The sequence below is a fragment of the Chrysemys picta genome, chromosome 14 (assembly GCF_011386835.1).
Source record: "Chrysemys picta bellii isolate R12L10 chromosome 14, ASM1138683v2, whole genome shotgun sequence".
NCBI lineage: Eukaryota > Metazoa > Chordata > Testudines > Emydidae > Chrysemys > Chrysemys picta.
This window is the reverse complement of record NC_088804.1, coordinates 20,180-35,861: the sequence shown is the minus strand read 5'-3', so window position 1 is coordinate 35,861 and position 15,682 is coordinate 20,180. Positions and strand designations below refer to the sequence as shown.

General features: G+C 49.3%; 1 pseudogene; it reads left to right on the top strand.

Annotated features, from left to right (window-relative positions):
• The window catches only part of LOC135975711 (butyrophilin subfamily 3 member A2-like), a 34,600-nt pseudogene extending 19,331 nt beyond the window's left edge, over positions 1 to 15,269 (top strand).
• Positions 15,270 to 15,682: the final 413 nt, after the last annotated feature.

Sequence of the window (15,682 nt, the reverse complement as noted above, 5' to 3'; positions counted from 1 at the left end):
TTTACCCGGACATTTCCTCCTTTTTGTGCTAAAAATAGCGTCCGGGGGGAATTTGTAAAGCACTCACAATGTCCGGGATTTCCCCCCTCCCCCGGCAGAGCAGAGCGAGCGGCTGGGAGGGCTGCAGGAAAGTCCCGGGCTGGACTCCGGAGCAGCTGTAGAGGAGCCGGATCCGCCCTGCAGTCTGAGCAAGTGTATCAGCACAAAGTGCAGCCCTCCCCTTTTGCAACTGGGAGCGGTTTCTGCCATGCAGCGTAGCAAAACGGGAGCGAGAGTACTTTGTGCTGATACAAGGGCAGCTCTCCCCTGCAGCCCGGTCCGGGCCAGGGACCGGGTTTTGTTGTGCAGGGCCAGGGACCGGGTTTTGTTGTGCTGGGGAGCACAGCCACGTGTCCGGCTCGCACGGAGCCCAACACCCTGTTCTGAGCAGCAGGGTAAGGGGGCCAGGGGGCAGGAAGGTTCTGGAGGTGGCAGTCAAGAAATGTGGGGGGGCTTTTTGGGGGGAGTGGAGAAAGTTTTGGGCAGTCAGGGTACAGGTAGGGGGTAGGGTCCTGGGGGGCAGTTGGGGGGGTCTTAGGAGGGGGCAGTTAGGGGACAAGGAACAGGGAGTCTTAGGTAGGGGGAGGGGTTCTGGAGGGCAGTTAGGAACAGGGGTCCCAGGAGGGGGCAGTCAGGGGACAAGGAGCGGGGTGGGGGGCTGAGAGTTCTGGGGGGGGCTGTCAGGGGGCAGGAGTGGGGAGATGGATCGGAGCAGTCAGGGGACAGGGAGCAGAGGGGTTTAGATGGGTTGGGAGTTCTGGGGGGGGCTGTCAGGGGGCAGGAGTGCGGAGAGGGATCGGAGCAGTCAGGGGACAGGGAGCAGAGGGGTTTAGATGGGTTGGGAGTTCTGGGGGGGGCTGTCAGGGGGTGGGGAGTGGTTGGATGGGGCATGGGAGTCCCAGGGGTCTGTCTGGGGGTGGGGTTGTGGATAAGGGTTGGGGCAGTCAGGGGACAAGAGGCAGGGAGGCTTAGATAGGGAGTGGAGTCCTGGGGGGCAGTTAGGGGCAGGGGTCCCAGGAGGGGGCAGTCAGGGGACAAGGAACGGGGGGAGGGTTGGGGGTTCTGGGGGGGCGGGAAGTGGGAGGGGCTAGGGCGGGGCTCCTCCCGTCCTCTTTTTTGCTTGCTGAAATATGTGTAAGCAGAGTCAGGATGAGCTCTACCCTGACATCTGGTGGTGAATTATGGCGAGTGTGGAAAAGAACTCCAGGGGCTGATCTGGTTTGCATAGGCACACCCACTCGCCTGGCATGAAACAACAGCAACTCAAAGTGGTTACTTTGGCTGGTGTGGGATCCCCAGTTTCTTTGTTATTGGGGCAGGAAGAATAAAGTTTTGTTACCCTGATTCTGTGAATCAAGGGCAGTGAACCTGTTGTATGACAGAAGGACTGAGTGAGTCCATCACCATTACCTAAGTAGCACTTGCTTGACAAGGGGCATGGGTTACAAAACCCAGTGAAGAGAGAGAGGATGGGGACAGGTATTTGTACCTGATAGTATGGCCCCCTCCTTGAGGGGTTGAAACACCAATTGCACTACCTCCTCTCTCCACTGTTGAATGTCAGAGCTAACTTTGATTCCATTAGAAGTCTAATTACAGACTGCTGAGCTGAATTCACTTTGGGCCAATGGTGCACTAGCACTGGGGCTCCCCTACTATGAGCTGAAATCACAAAAGAGCTGAGATCACTGAGGCTGTGTTAACTAGTGGGGGAGCCTGAAGCTATATTGCTAAGCGGCTGGCGAAGCAGCTAGCAGAGCGGAGCCTCATGGGGACGGTTGGAGCGGAGCTGAGCGACTCACAGGTCGGTGAGCAGGGCGGAGCGGCTGGAGAAGCAGCGAGCAGAGCAGAGCCTTGTGGGAGCGGCCCAAGGAACGGCTGAAGTGGAGCAGAGCTGAGTGGCTCACAGGTCGGTGAGCAGAGCGGAGCAGCTGCCAGAGCAGTTCGTGGAGGGCGGGAGCGGCTCATGGGACAGCTGGTGGAGTGGAGTGGCTCGTGGAGAAGGCTGCGGCGGAACCCCACGGAGAGGCAGCCGGTCGGCCTTGGATCACGTAAGGTGCCCCTTAACACCCTGCGTGCCTCCCCCCCCCCCCGCTTGAACTCTGGGGCTGCACTGACCAGGGACAGAGACTTTGGGGGGTTGTTGGACTTTGGGGACTTTGGTGATCCTTGGGTTGCTGGACCCAAGAGACTTTGGGGGGTTGTTGGACTTTTGGGACTTTGGTGATCCTTGGGTTGCTGGTTTCAAGAATCAAAGGGAAAGGACACAGCCCAATTTGCTGGGGTGAGTTTTTTTGCTCATGAAGCCTGTTTGTGGTGTTTTTCCAATTTAACGCTGATGTTGTTTACCTCATGTTATTAAACATTTTCTGTTACACTCAGACTCTGTGCTTGCGAGAGGGGAAGTATTGCCTCTTAGAGGCGCCCAGGGGGTGGTATGTAATTGTCCCAGGTCACTGGGTGGGGGCTCGAGCCGGTTTTGCATTGCGTTATTGAAACGGAACCCCTAGATACAGAACCCGGCCCTTGTTGCTGCCAACTTAGATGGGCAGAAGGGTTACATATGGTAACCCTATCTTAGACATAAAGAAAAAGGAGAGCAACAGGGAAGAGAAGGGAAAAGACACATTGGCTGGGGCAGACATCACATTGCCGGTGGTATTCAGGAGTCAGCCAGAGCTGGCGGAAGTGGCATTGCCTTCTGGGTCCCTCTCTCTGGCCTGGTCTGGTCAGGGCATCTCGCAGGATTAGGCTGAAGAAGACCTGGGGTTCCAGGGGAGGGAGGAGTGGCAGCCATGACAGCGAAGCTCACTCCTCCCCCTTCTTTCAGTCAGACGGAATAGCAGTACCCTGCGTCTGTTCAAACGTATTCCCGCCAAAATCTTTTTGAAGAACCCAAAATGGAGTATGGGGTGGAATAGTCCGTCCGCTCATTATTTTGTCCACCAATTAGGCCTAATTTCTGACAAATTTTGTTTCACTGATTTCTGATCCCATATTTCTCTTGTTTACCAGGCATGATCTTAACACAGTCTTTGAGTTATAGCAGGAGGCATTTTTGTTTGGATTAATTCAGTCTCACTCCCCTTTTCCCCTCCACATTCACTGTTATACGTTATTGTGACATTTTGTGAGCTTTCACTCCTGTCTCACAGTTGAGCTCATAATTAGGGTAAATTTGCAGGCCCAATTACTACAACACCAAAAACAGAGAGACACCATATCTGAGGTCAGGGAGGACTTTTCTCCTCTATCAGATTGGCAGAGACCCTGTTTTTTTTCTTTTTTGTTTGCTTTTCTCTGCAGCATGGGGCATGGATCCCTTGCAGGTTTAAACTAGTGTAAATGGTGGAGTCTCTGTGACCTGCAATCTTTAAAATCATGATTTGTGGATGTCAGTAACTCAGCCAGCGGTTCTGGGTCTATTACAGGAGTGGGTGGGTGAGGTTCTGTGGCCTGCATTGTGCAGGAGGTCAGACTAGATGATCATGATGGTCCCTTCTGGTTGTAAAGTCTGTGAGTTGAAGGCAGAGGAGCACAACTCTTCCCCTCCTTGTCTAGGCTGGCTCTTTGCACACCGGCTGCTGGAGATGTGGTAAACAGTGAAGTGACAAAGTTTGCAGATTATACAAAATTACTTAAGAGAGTTAAATCCAAAGCTCCCTGCAAAGAGTTACAAAGAGATCTCACAAAATGGGCTGAAATTCACAGATGAAATTCAGTATTGATAAATGCAAAGTAATGACATTGGAAAGTATAATCCTAACTACATACAAAATGATGGAGTTTGTATTAGCTGTTACCACTCAAGAAAGAGGTCTTGGAGTTATTGTGAATAGTTCTCTGAAAACATCCACTTAATGTGCAGATGCACTCAAAAAAGTGAACAGAATGTTAGGAACAACTAGGAAAGGGATAGGTAATAAGACAGAAAATATTACAATGCCACTATATAAATCACTGGTACGCCCACATCTTGAATACTGCGTGCAGTTCTGGTCATCCCATCTCAAAAAAATATATTAGATTGGAAAAAGTACAGAAAAGGTCAACAAAAATTATTAAGGGTATAGAACAGCTTTCATATGAGGAGAGATTAAAAAAACTGGGTCTGTTCAGTTTAGAAAAGAGACGAGTAAGGGGGCATATGATAGAATTCTATAAAAGTGGTTTAGAGACAGTGATTAGGGAAGTGTTATTTACCCTTTCCCAAAACACAAGAACCAGGGGTTACCAGGTAAATGATTAGACAGCAGGTTTAACCCAAACAAAAGGAAGTACTTCTTCGACCAATACAGAGTCAACCTGTGGAACTTGTTGCCATGGGATGTTGTGAAGGCCAAAAATATAACTGGGGTCAAAAAAGAGCTAGATAAGTTCCTGGAGGACAGGTCCATCCGTGGCCAAGATAGTCAGGGATTCAACCCCGTGCTCTGGGAGTCCCTAAACCTCTGACTGCCAGAAGCTGGGACTGGACGGGGATGGGTCACTGGATACTTGACCTGTTCTGTTCATTCCCACTAAAGCCTCTGGCACTGACCCCTGTTGGAAGACAGGACACTGGACTAGCTGGCCCACTGGTCTGGCTGTTCCTATGTTCTTAAGCCCCAGATCACCCACTGACAGTTCCCTACAGAGCCCCCCCCAGCCTTCAAGCAGGACCAGGAGCCCCTCACACTTAAGACGATAGCTCGTCATCTTAACACAGTCTCCAGTACCCCACAGTCAGCACTGCCTGACGTGAGCCTGTGCGTAATGACAACGGGTTCCAACTGGCTCAGGCCAGATCCTCTGAAAGGTGCAGTTCACCACTGCTAGGGGCTGTAACAACTTGTATTCTCTGTGGATTGACCCACAGGGGACTTTAACTAACATCGCCAGTGGGTTATACAGCTAGTTGCAAAGAATCAAATCTAGTTTAACACGTCCTTGACTCTGTCAGCAGGAAGGAAGATCTCTGCACCTCTCCTCATTTTCTAATCTCTCCGGCTTGCCCTTTCATGAGGTGAGCAGAGTTACATTATTATTATTGGCACCTTAGAGACTAAAAAATTTATTAGAGCATAAGCTTTCGTGGACTACAGCCCACTTCTTCGGATGCATCCGAAGAAGTGGGCTGTAGTCCACGAAAGCTTATGTTCTAATAAATTTGTTAGTCTCTAAGGTGCCACAAATACTCCTGTTTTTCTTTTTGCAGATACAGACTAACACGGCTGCTACTCTGAAACCTGTCATTATTATTATTATTATTATGGGTGATGTTACAATAGAACTGAAGGCCCTGTTGAGCTCGACGGTGCAGAGACACATGGCACAAGGCCTGAAGGGCTAAATAGATAAGACAAAGGGTGGGAGGAAGGAAGTATCATTCTTCTTGGAGTAGTGTCCCTGTGCATGCTCCACTGCAGGTGTATTCGTGTCCCCTACGCCTCAGATCAGAGATTTTAGGAGCCGTGTCCGTTCAGCCCCCACAGACGCTGTCCCTGTCTCGTGCCCTGCAGTAGGGCTATAGAGCGTTGCACGGACAAACTGCCCTCAGCTCCTTCTCAACCGCCTTGACCTGAGACGGAGCCTCAGCAGCCTCCGATTTGAGAATGCCTCATCTGTATTTTACTTTCTGTTTCGCGTTATTAGTGTTCATTCATTGCGTTTCAGTCAGTTAGTGTTAATACTCCCCTTCTGTTTCCTTAAAAAAAACAAAAAACAAAAAAAACCCAATAAAATAATCCCCCCTCTTTATTTTGTTATAAGACTAGCGAACTCCCTGTCCTTAGTTCTTTCTTGTCTCCTCCCTCTGGGGAAGTGAAACCTGGACAAGGTACGCCTGGCTCTTCCAGATTTAAGTGTTGCTTCTCCTGCCGAGAAGCAATTCCAGGCAGTGATGTACATTCCCACTGCATTCGCTGTCTTGGAGAGTCACACATGCCGTAAAAGTGTACTTTCTGCCTGACATTAAAATCAAGGGCTAGGAATAATCTTGAACTAAAACTATAACTACTAATGATGGAAAGTTCACTTGGATCAGCCTCTGACCCTGGCCCTGGGACCACTCCATACAACAGTCCCCAAAGTGGCCGAATCCATCTACTTCCTCGGCTCAACACTCTATGGCAGCTTTGAAGAGGAAACTTTTGGATTCCTCTCAAAAAGCCACAAAAAAGCAGGCTACACGTCATTGGGTAGAGAATCTACCCCAAAGACATGATCCCCAACAAGATCAACCACCTTGGTACTGACTGATCTACAACTGGATACCCACGAGACGACTGGCTCCTCGGGTACTGGTACCACTAGTAAGCCTAAAAAACCCAAAGGGCACAGGCTATGGGAGTTCGGTACCATGGGGGAGAAAGGGGTGGTAGAGAGAGAACCAGCTCCTCTAGCTCATCTTCGATAGAGTGCTCTAGACCCTCGATACCGAGTACTTCAGCTCTGCAGAAGACCAGAACAACACCACTGGCCATTTATCAGAGTGCAAAAGACTCCCACTACTGTTGCTCTTAGGAAAAGGCAATTTCTTACTGCTTCTCTGTCTGGATCTCCTGATCCATGGGAGAAGAACTTTCAGGAACAGGCAGTGAGATTAGACAAAGGGATTACTCCAGTGACTAACATCTCTTCATCCTCTCCTGATGAAGCTGTTATGCCTCCCCCACCAACTTTGGCAAAAGACTTCAAACCATTTCAAGACTTCAGCAAGAGAGAAGTGGATTCTCTAGTCAAGGTGTTGCAACACAAGCTGCTTCACATCCTACACACTTCATCATCAGCCTGTAGTGTACTCACTATTAACGAGGCATTGCTGGACCCAGCAAAGACTATGTGGCACGGTACATCCCACATGCAAGAGAGCGGATAAAAATATTATGTTCCCTCTAAAGACTCGGATTTTTTATTTCCCACCCATTCCCAAACTCCTTTGTCATCTATGCTGTAAATGATCGTGGCAGACAGCACTGTTCTAAATCAACACCCTGTGACAAGAACTTAAAACAACTTGAAAATCATATTCTTAGGTGAGCCTGCAATTTAAGATGGTTAATTACCAAGCTCTTATGGCAAAATACAACCATATCAGTTATTCTACATTAAACGCCTTCATTGACCATCTCCCAGCAGTTTCAGGTGATCACTACTGAGGGTCAGGTTCTTGCAAGGACATTGTTGCAGGCCCCTCTCTAAATACCGCTGACACAGCTGCTTGCTTCATCTCAACAGCAGTGGGCATGCAGAGGGCTTCCTGGCTTCACCTTTCTGGCTTTCCAAGGGAAGTCCAGTCTACTGTGGAGGACCTTCCATTGGAAGGATCCAAATCATTTGCAGAGAAAATGGATGAATCCCTCCACATACTAAATGACTCTAGAGCCACTTTGCGTTCACTGAGAATTTATGCACCTGCAGAAAAAAGAAGATATAATAAATCACAGATGACACAGAGATCCCGGCCTGATCAATTTTCTCCCCCCCCCCCAGAGCATTATGAACCCCAACAGAAAACACAATGACTACAAAAGCGAAGATCAACTGCTCCACAATGATCAACATCACAGCCATCTGCATCTATGCATGAATTTTGATGTGTTATTTGAGGCCCCGAGTCACCACCCCCATTTTAATTTGCTGCAAAAACCCAAACATCACCACTACTTTGGCAGCGGCCTTACTCTTTTTAATCAAAACTGGGATCAAGTGGGTTTTGGAGATCATCTCCACAGGATATTTGATCCATTTTACCGCCCTCACTCCTGCCTACCCCTCCCCCCGACCCTCCTCAGGAACCCTTCTCATGAGTAGCTTTTACATCAGGAAACAAGCTATCTTCTGAACCGAGGTGCTATAGTTCCTACTCAACACAGAGGGAAGGGCTTCAACTCCAAGTACTTCCAGATAAAATAAAATAAATTAAAAAATAAAAATACTGATACTGAAAAACAATAGTGATTGGAGACACGTTCTGGATCTAAGATCACTCGACAGATTTGTAAAGCTACAGCGCTTCAAGAAGGTTACTTTGTCAGCAATAATCCCATCTCTGGACCATGGAAACTGGTTCTCGACCCTTGACCTACAAGATGCTTACTTCCATATCGTGATCCACAGAAGGTTTCTAGTATTCACTCTGAGACAAGACCACTTTCATTGTCTGCACCCAGAGTGTTCTCAAAGGTCCTTTCTATGGTTGTGGTGCTCCTTCGTAAACAAAGAGTGATAATATTCCTGTATCTAGATGATTGCCTGCTCAAGGCATGCTCCTTTGATGATGCTTTGACTCCCCCACAAAAGACTATGGACCTATTCCTCCAACTGGCTCTATAAGTAGACATCCAAAAGACCATATTAACTCCAGTATAACGTCTGGAATTCATAGAGGCCTACCTCGATGGAGCAGAGGCCAAAGCCTTCCTCCCGTTATGCAGGTTCAACACCATAGATAACTTGATCTCTAACGGACAGGCCAACCCTCAGACCTTGGTCAGAAATGGTCTTCAACTACTGGGACGCATGGTGGCAGGCATCTTCGTAATAAATCACGTGAGACTACACATGTACTGCCTTCAGTGGTGGTTCAGTACAGGATACATACCAAGCACACACAGCTTAAACAAACTTCTATTGATGCCCTCAACATTCAAAAACTCCCTTGACTTGTGGAAAGAGTCTCACAATGTCTGCTCAGGAGTGCCCTTCACTCAACCACCCCCAATGTTAATAATGACAACAGACGCATACCTATTGGGATGGGGAGCCCAACTGGTCACCCATGCTATTCAAGGCAAATGGTTCCCCTTCAAATCCACATTGCATATGTACTTACTGGAACTCAGAGCAGTCAGGAAAGCTTGTTCACATGTCTTACCACTGATCGGGGCAAGCATATAAAGATTATAGGCAACATTGCATGTATGTTTTACATAAATCACTAGAGAAGAGCAAGCTCACCTTCCCTTTGTACCAAGGCAGTGAAACTCTGGAACTGGTGCATTCACCACCACATAGAATGGCTTTCGTATGAGGAGAGATTAATAAGACTGAGACTTTTCAGCTTGGAAAAGATACGACTAAGGGGGGATATGATAGAGGTCTATAAAATCATGAGTGGGGTGGAGAAAGTAAATAAGGAAGTGTTATTTACTCCTTCTCATAACACAAGAACAAGGGGCCACCAAATGAAATTAACAGGCAGCAGGTTTAAAACAAACACAAAGTATTTTTTCATGCAATACACTGTCAACCTGTGGAACTCCTTGCCAGAGGGTGTTGTGAAGGCCAATATTATAACGGGGTTCAAAAGGGAGCTAGATAGATTCATGGAGGACAGGCCCATCAATGACTATTAGCCAGGACGGGCAGGGATGGTGTCCCTAGCCTCTATTTGCCCGAAGCTGGGATTGGGTGACAGGGGATGGATCACTTGATGATAACCTGTCTGTTCATTCCCTTTGGGTCACCTGTCATTGGCCACTGTCAGAGGACGGGCTACTGGGCTGGATGGACCTTTGGTCTGACCCATTGTGGCTGCACCCCATGTGCCATGCCGCCCCCTGAGGCCCCGCCCCTGCCCCTTCTCCCTGTGCTCATGCCACCTCTTCTCCCCAAACCCCTGACCTCACACCAACCCTTCCCCCACCCCAGCATTGTCCCTCCTTCCCCGCAATACCCCACATGCTGCTCATGCCTCTCCCCCTTCCTGTCACTTGATCGTACAGATGGCAAAAAGTGGGGGGAGGGCTGACCCCTTGATCCCCCTGTTCCGGCACCCCTGCATCCGCTGCTATATTTTATTCCAGTGTCTGATGCTCAGTACTCGACTCGACTCTGAAAGCCCACCCCTCCATTCAGGGCACTGCTGCAGCGTCGCCGAGAGTGGAGCACCCATAGAGACCCACTGAAAGAAGAAGAAAGGGTTACTCACCTTGTGCTGTAACTGTGGTTCTTTGAGATGTATCCCCCTGTGGGTGCTCCACTACTTGCCCTCCTTCCCCTCTGTTTTGGAGCTCTTACCTATGAGCTCTGTGTAGAGAAGGAACTGGGGGCAGTTTGTCTGCACAGCGCTGTAGTGACCTAATGCATGGGAGGGGGAGAGCGTATGTGTGGGCCGAACAGAAACGGCTGCCTAAAATCTCCGATGTGAGGCACAGGGGTGTGAATACACAGAGAGTGGAGCAACACACGTCTCGAAGCACTGCAGTTACTGCACAAGGTGAGTAACCCTTTCTTATCCCATTTTCCACTCAGGGAACTGAGGCCCAGAGCGATCAGGGCCCCAGTTCAGCTAGATACAGGTGTAACTTTAAGTGTGTGAATAATCCCATTATTATAAGTCAGACTCTCGCTGTCAGGCATTTTTTCCAGCCCTCAAATCATTTTCGTGGCTCTTTTCTGCATCCTTTCCAGTGTTTCAACGTCTTTTTTCAAATGAGGTCAGCCAGTTGTTCAGGCAGCCCCACAGCCAGCTGCACCGGCTGCCAGCCACGGCTGGAGTGGCCCAGGGCAGCTGGCCCCCGGGACCATCTGAGCAGCAGCCGGTGGGGCTGGCCCAGAGACTGCCTGAGCAGTGGTCCCTCGGGCGGCCACAGCAGCTGCTGCTCAAAGGCCCCCTGGCAGCTGGTGCCACTGGCCCTGCCCTCTCTCCAGCAGGGCCCCCCCTAAGATTTACTTAGGGGTACTTCTCGTATAAGTCCTGAACTGGTCACAAGCGGTGAATTTTATTGTTTATTGCCCGTGACCTGTCCACAACTTTCTCTAAAAATACCCATGATTAAATCGTAGCCTTGGGCATGGTACAGGGGTGATTGAGTGAGGGTCTAAGGTCTGTGATGTACTGGAGGTCAGACTACGACCCGTCCGGCCTTAAACTCTATGAAGCTATGATTTTCTGCAAAATAGCAGCTCTTTGCTAGTATTAGAAGAGACCATCACCCACTGGAATCTCACCTCTCTCAATCTCTTCTTTCTTTAGACGATCTGCAATCTAATCTGGAGAAAGAGAGAGGTAAGTTCCTGGGACAAGTTCACCAAACTAACAGTAGGAAATGAATAACCTCGTTAATGCGACAGCATGAAACCTCACCTCTTTCTTCCTTTTCTCTTCCAGAGATTCTGCGCTCTGAGCTGGAGAACGAGAGAGGTAAATGTCTGGGCTCTCAGGAGGCTTGAATGATTTTCTCTCACTATACATAGTCAGACAGACTTTGGCCTCTGTCTCTGCACTGTCTGTTAGGAGAGGCTCTGGGAACCAAACGGCCGGGGAGCTCTGACTAATCATGGAATGGGGTAACTGCTCCATAGATAAAGTTGCTGCTCAGTTTCCATCGTAAGCCTGATTTTAGCCCTTCCTCTAAACTACACACACAGGGGAGTGTCCATATCCCAAACTGGTGGGTCTGCCTGTGCCAATGTACCTTTTTGCTACTGAATTTGAAGGAATGGCGGGGTGGGGAGATCCTGATGCCCTGGAAAAAGAGGCTCAGCAGAGTCCTAAAGTCTCCAAGCACTCTCTGACTCTTTGAGGCACAAAGTCAATGAGAAGGAGCCAGCTAATGTTGCTGATCCCTGAGTTGAGATCCAGCATCCAGAGCCAAGGTTTAGCGCATTAAACCCTCACTTCCACGTTATCAGGGCCTAGCCCCTCACCAAGCTTCTAGGCAAATGGGGAGTGTGGACACTACACCACAGGTGAGCCCAGCTAGGGCAGGGCATGGGAACCCAGCGAGGGTCAGATGTCAAGAAGGGGGGTGTGATCCATGGAGAGATCTATGAGGATGGAGCTCAGGCCAGGAGACCTGGGCAGAAAGAAGCCAGCAGAGAGCACAGTGGAGGGGGCAAAGTGGTCCTTTAAAGGCACATTCCCTAACCCAGGAGCTGTTGTAGAACTGACTGCACACCCATGTCTCTCTGTTTGCAGGGAAATCCCTGGCTGACCTTGGTAAGTGCCATGTGTCCCCTTCCCCCCACCCCCCATATGACACTGTGTCCTACGCCAGCAGTCCGTGCTCCGGGGAGTGCTCACCTCTTGGTGTGTTTGATTTCAGGCTGGAGTAAAGTCAGAAAAAATGCAGGTAAGTGAAGCTGGTATGTTAATGTCAGACCCCTGCACCACTCTGCTGCCCAGCAGATGCACACATGCCAGAAGTCACAGGGAAAGCAGTGTGGTCAATGAAAATGCCAGATTCGTCACAATGCTCACACTTAACTATGGAGTCACAAGCGCTCCAGTGTAACTGCGATAACTTAGAGTGCTCCTAAGTCTGGGAACTTACCCGCTGTCAGTCCAGGGGGGTAGGCGCTTACAGGAGTTTGTAATTGTGGGTCAGAGTTGGGGTTTTCCTGGACACGTGTGGTGAATTCTCATGTGTTGTGTTGTTGTTAATTGACTTAATGAACTAGAAGGGATCTAGGAAACTGTGTACATTACCTTAACTGGCTGCGGGTAATTGTCTTAATGCTTTTTGGACTCTGGTGAAATCTCTGTTTTTACGGAGTTGTCAATCAGTAGCCCTTTGGCCAATTCAGTTCAAATTTGGTAGAAAAATTCTACCTCAGACCCAGACCAAATCTACCAAATTTGAGTGTGATATGACTCTGTGGGTGTTAGAATAGAGGGCTCCCAGCTCAGGCGTAGATTGGAGACTCAGTTGCGGTCTTAGCTGTGGAGACGTGGTAGCGGCCCCACAGCACAGATTTTGTGGTAGGTGACCACTGAGTTCTTGTAATGGTTTGAAATGACGTCCGTGTGTGTAACACCTGAGCTCTCTCCTCACTGGGGCCTCTGTAGAGGTTACAGACAGGCCCAATGGGAGCTAGAGGCATCTCCAGCTCTTTCAGGGGAGCTATTTGCCTCTAGTGCCTGGGAGGAGAGCTGCAGTGACAGGCGGAGAAGCAGGTTCCCGGGCGATAGAGGCTGGAAATCAGAGAGTGTCCTAGCCAAGACAGAGCTGGGGGGAGGATGGGAAACAGCCCCGATGGGCTGGGCTCTGCCCCTGATGCTGTGCCCCATCTCTGCAGTGAACGTGATTCTGGATCCGGACATGGCTCATCCCAGCCTCGTGGTCTCTGAGAATGGGCGATCTGTGAAATGGAGGGGCCTGCAGCAGGACGTGACTGACAACCCCGAGAGATTTGATAGTGAAACCTGCGTGCTGGGCTTGGAAGGGTTCACCTCGGGGAGACACTACTGGGAGGTAGACATCGGGGGTGGGAGGGCCTGGGCTGTGGGGATGGCCGGTGAGTTTGTCAGGAGGAGAGGATCTGGGCCATGGATCAGTGTGGGAGCCATTACCGGACTTGTACTTCCCCGGATACCCTCCTGCCCCTGACTTGGAGCCCCAGGAAGATCGGGGTGTATCTGGACTATGAGCAGGGCCTAGTGTCATTTTATCAGCCTGGTACTGAGGCCCCGATCTTCATTTTCACCTCCTCTTTCACTGGGCAGCTCCACCCTTTCTTCTGGGTCTACTCCCCAATCACACTATGTTCCTGAGATATGGCATGGGGGGGGGCATAGCATCTCTCACTGGTCAGACTTTTTTTGTTCTGTTGTTTTTCTGAAATGGACTAATTTTTCATTTTTTAAATATTTTCCATTTTTTTATTCTTTTCAAAACTTGGAATTTTCCAAAATGAATATTTTCAATTTTGAAAATCCTTCGATTTGACTAAGCTGAGGGCTCAAAATTGGCAAAGCAGAAGAAATCCTGGGTGATGTGTTGTGTAAGACGCTACATAGACTAGAACAGAACTCAATACACAATACATCATAGGACCCCTCCCCCCAAATAAAAGGTTTAGTTGAAAATTTTGTAATAATGCAAAAAAAAAAAAAAAAATCTCAAGAAAATCCAAATGTTTTCACACACAAAATCTCTTTTTGTAAATTGGCCAAATTTCCTCAAGATATTTTTGAATGAAAACTTTTGTTCAGCTCTGATTAACACCTGTAATTGCATATAATCAATGAATGTTTCCTGGTTCTTAGTCCTGTAATTTATGAACTGACCACCATTGATGAATGGAAGGGGTAAGAACATGAGTCAAACCCTGTCCCAAATAGGGTGACCAGATAGCAAGGGTGAAAAATCTGGACAGTGGGTGGGGGGTAATAGGCACCTATATGAGAAAAAGCCCCAAATATCGGGACTGTCCCTATAATATTGGGACATCTGGTCACCCTAGTCCCAAAACATCACATTGTCCCAACTGGATAAAAGGCTCCAAGAAAGCCGATTCCTAACCAGTAACCATGTTCCGTGACATTATTGGTGAAAGAAACGGAGTCAGAGGAATGGCGGGAGCTCGGTTCTCTGGATGAGTGTTGATCATGCGGTTCACAGCATCAGGAAGGCTTATCCTAAACCCAAAATGACAGGTATGTCCTACACCAGCTAAATTTAGAGTTTTAGGCCAGAAGGGACGATGAGATCATCCAGTCCAGACCTCCTCTATATCACAGGCCACCAACACACCCAGCACCCTCACATCAAGCCCACCACCAAAAATTAAACCAAACTATTGCAGCCCACAGGAGACTAGACTATCACGTGCCACAGCCACGGAGCCTCACCCAGCCTGAGCGGAACAAAGCATGGGGGCAAAAACTAGATCAGTCTCGTAATACTTCCCCAGTCTCATAATACTGCTCTTGAGGGGATGCTAGCCTCCGCCACCCCCACCCACCCCGGGTCCAGTGTCTCTGGTGTCTAAACAGGATTTCCTTAAATCACAACAGCCACTTCTCCCATCTCCTGCTGCAGGATGAAAGGAAAACAGTGCTTCCTTAGGTTAGCCGCAGGATCTGATCATCTCCTGCATTAACTGGATGATTTAATGAGTTGATGACCCAAACCAACATCATTGTTAACCCACCGACTTATGGAGTCAGTCTCAGTTGTGACCTGGATTTGATCATTGTTTTCACAGGTTCCAAGGCCAGAAGGGACTGTTGTGATCAGCTTGTCTGGACTCCTGGAACACAGGCCAGAGACCTGCCCCACAATAATTCCTGCTCGAACTAGAGCAGATTTTTTTTTTTTTAAATCATCCACTCTTGATTTGAAATTTGTCAGTGATGGAAAATCCACCACGACCCTGGGTAAATGGTTCCAATAGTTAATTACCCTCACTATTAAACAAGTTTGAGAGGGGTAGCTGTGTTAGTCTGTTTCAGCAAAAACAACGAGGAGTCCTGTGGCACCTTAAAGACTAACAAATTTATTTGGGCATAAGTAGGGTTACCATATTTCAACAAGCAAAAAAGAGGACGGGAGGAGCCCCGCCCTAGCCCCGCCCCTGCCCCTCCCACTTCCCGCCCCCCCAGAACCTCCAACCCTCCCCCCGTTCCTTGTCCCCTGACTGCCCCCTCCTGGGACCCCTGCCCCTAACTGCCCCCCGGGACTCCACTCCATATCTAAGCCTCCTTGCCTCTTGTCCCCTGACTGCCCCAACCCTTATCCACACCCCCACCCCCAGACAGACCCCTGGGACTCCCACGCCCCATCCAACCACTCCCCACCCCCTGACAGCCCCCCCCCAGAACTCCCAACCCATCTAAACCCCTCTGCTCCCTGTCCCCTGACTGCTCCGATCCATCTCCCCACTCCTGCCCCCTGACAGCCCCCCCCAGAACTCCCGATCCTTCTAAACCCCT